General features: G+C 45.4%; 1 protein-coding gene across 2 annotated transcripts in view; it reads right to left on the bottom strand.

Annotated features, from left to right (window-relative positions):
- Nucleotides 1-2676, bottom strand: part of Map3k20 (mitogen-activated protein kinase kinase kinase 20) — a 185921-nt gene extending 183245 nt beyond the window's left edge. The window contains exon 1 of one of the 2 annotated variants that reach the window (XM_031370614.1): nt 2586-2676. The gene's annotated coding sequence lies outside the window, so the exon portion shown is untranslated. Of the gene's footprint in view, nt 1-1547; nt 1736-2585 lie in introns of those variants that run through there. The other variant, XM_031370615.1, reaches the window with a different exon arrangement.
- Nucleotides 2677-2892: the final 216 nt, after the last annotated feature.

Raw genomic sequence — 2892 nt, 5'->3', positions numbered from 1 at the left:
AGAGAGAGAGAGAGAGAGAGAACTAAAATCAGCTTGGGGAATAAAGGTTTATTCAGCTTACAGACCCAGGTTACAAACCATCACTGAAGGAAGTCAGGGCAGGAGCTCAAGGTAGGAACCTGGAGGCAAGAATAGAGACAGTAGAAAGAGGCTGCTTGCTGGTTTGTACTCATGGCTACCCAGCTTGCTTTCTCATACAACCAGGACCATCTTCCCAGGGTAGCACTGCCCATAGTGGGCTGGGATCTCTCACATCAATCTAGACCATGTCTCATAGACTTGCCTACAGCCAATATGATAAAGGCAATCCGTCAATTAAGGGTGCCTTTTCTCAGATGACTCTAAGGTGTGCCTCAAGCTTGAAAAGAGAGAAAGAAAACAAAAAGGAAGGAAGGGAGATAGAGAAAAACTAGCCAGCATACTCTGCCTTCTGGCCCTTAGTTTGGGTTAGACTTGGCATAGGCATACCAATCATGCACAAAACAATTTCCAGTTACCCTAAACTCATCACCCTCCAAGGATGAAGGTACAGAGATAAGCCATTGCCCTCACCCCTGAAAGTCACCTCGGATTCCAGGAAAAACCAAGCCTCCCAGGACAGAACCCCTCACACCAGCCCGGATTAGGACAATTATCTATGATAGTGATGCTCCACCCTGGAATAGATCATCTTGTCAGAACTAGATTGCCCCTCATATGACAACAGTCATGCAGTAACTTCACATCAGACCACTTGGCAGAACCCAAGCTGTAAGGGTGATTGACAGGCCCACAACTTGACCAGGACAATTTCATTTATATACCTCTTGCTCCTTGCCCCTACCCATCCTTTATTTAAACCTAAAAGTCCTGTTACTGCCTGGAAGACAGGCTTGGAGTCACTGGACAGCTTTAGCTATTGTTCGTGACATGAACTGTGCTTTTCACCACCACAGACTTCTTTAATTGTCACCTTAAGCCTGAGCTTAGCCTGTTAGACTGTAGGTGTGGGGGCTTTCATGCTTAAGTGCTGGTTCTAGCCTGGCTCTTTACCTACAGGGCTATAGCCTGGAATAGTACCAGCCTGCACTGGGCCTCCTGAGTCCCAAGCCTACCATCTCACACTGCAGACTGTGCTTGTCAGCCTCTGTAATTATATGAGCTAATTTCACTAATGCCTCTCCTTTGAAGAATATGTATCATAAAGAACTGGCTTGTTCCATAGTTCTGTTTCTCAGGAGAACACTGACTAATACACAGAACACCTGAAGGCCTCATGGGTAAAGTTTGTCTTTCCACCGATCCACATCTTTCTTTTAAAGTTCTGGCGCCTTGGGAACTACAGAATCCATCTCCAGTTCCAGGCCAAGGTGTTGTGCTTTCTTACCTGGAGAACATTTCCCTGATGTGAAGACAGATCCATCATCACATGCCCACTTCCCCTCGAATATCACAGCCCAAGCCAGGAACCATCAGCTATGGTACATCTCTGCCAAGTCCCAGGAATCATCACTCTGGGGGCAATGGCTGCCATCAGCGAAGGAACAGAAGGAGCATTGTCTACTCACCCTTTAGACACAGATACTGCAGAAACCTGATCCAGAGAATTCTGTGCTCTCCATACTTTCTTGGGTTGGGCCTCCCCTATTCCTGGTTCTTCCTTGGTTAGGAAGAGAGATCCCAGAGAGATAGGACTGGGGTGGCACCAGGCAGCTTTCCTGTGGTGCCCCAGCCTATACCTCTCTTTTCCAGGGCTGGAGAGGAATGTCAGGGCCTATGAGCTTGCAGTGCCTCAGGCTTCATGGCAAAGCTTCACCGGATATAAATTGCCAGAAAGAGTAAGGTTCTGGCTTCCTGGGACATCATGTCCCTGATCCTCCCTAATGTCTTGGTAAACACGAGCAATAGGAGCCTAAGCAGGCAGACACTCTGACATCTGCACATTTTTTATTCTGTCAGGTTTAGTGGCATCAATCATTTGTTTATTTCCCCCTCTTCTGGTGTCAGAACATAGAATTGTCTTCTGAAATGCACTGTATCAGTATATGAAAATTTCAAAGAATAAGTACAAAATATTGTTTGACAATTAAACATAGAATTGAACATGATTCAGCAACTTCACCCCAGAGTTAAAAAGCTGGAGTTGAGCAGGTATTCTTATGCCTATGCTCATAAATTAGTGCTATTCACAATAGCTAAAAGGGAGAGATAAGCCAAATGTCTGTCAATAGACTGATAAATTAACAAAATATATATGCACATAAGCGGACCGGGGTTGGGGATGTAGCTCCGTTGGTAGAGTGTTTACTTAGCATTTCTGCGGCCCTGAATTCACTACTGAGCAATTCATAAGCTGGGTAAGGAAACTTATGTCTATAACCTCAATACTGGAGAGGTGGCGGTAGGAAGAGCAGAAGCTGAAGGTCATCATCAGCTTCAAGGCTAACTTGAGCTACATGAGACCTGTCTCAAAATGGAAAAAAAATCAACCTTAAAGGTGAAGAAATTTCCATCTTGATACAACATGGATGAGCCTCAAATACATTAAACTACACAAACAAGTCAGACACAGGACAGAAGAGCAAGCACTGAATGACCGTACTTACGTGCAGCACGTGATGGGCACTTACAGAGACTGAGGCAGAATGGCTGGTAGTACAGCTGTAGGAGAAGTGGGGTTTACTGCCTGAGGGGTGCAGGGCTCCAGTTTGGATGCTGAAAGGGTGTTAGACAGACGGTCATGACTGCTGTCCAACAATTTAAATGTATTTGATCCAGAATAACTTGGCTTCAGTGTATGAGAACCAACTCTGAGTTACCATGGAACCAAAGAAAGAGAAGAGCTCTCAGGTTACACAGAATGCAATTTATTGGGAGGATTTACTGAGAAAAGCCTGGACAGAGGCAGCAGCA

The sequence above is a fragment of the Mastomys coucha genome, unplaced genomic scaffold (genome assembly GCF_008632895.1).
Source record: "Mastomys coucha isolate ucsf_1 unplaced genomic scaffold, UCSF_Mcou_1 pScaffold15, whole genome shotgun sequence".
In the NCBI taxonomy this organism is placed as follows: domain Eukaryota; kingdom Metazoa; phylum Chordata; class Mammalia; order Rodentia; family Muridae; genus Mastomys; species Mastomys coucha.
The sequence above is the reverse complement of the archived record's forward strand: the minus strand, read 5'-3'. Positions and strand labels throughout refer to the sequence as shown.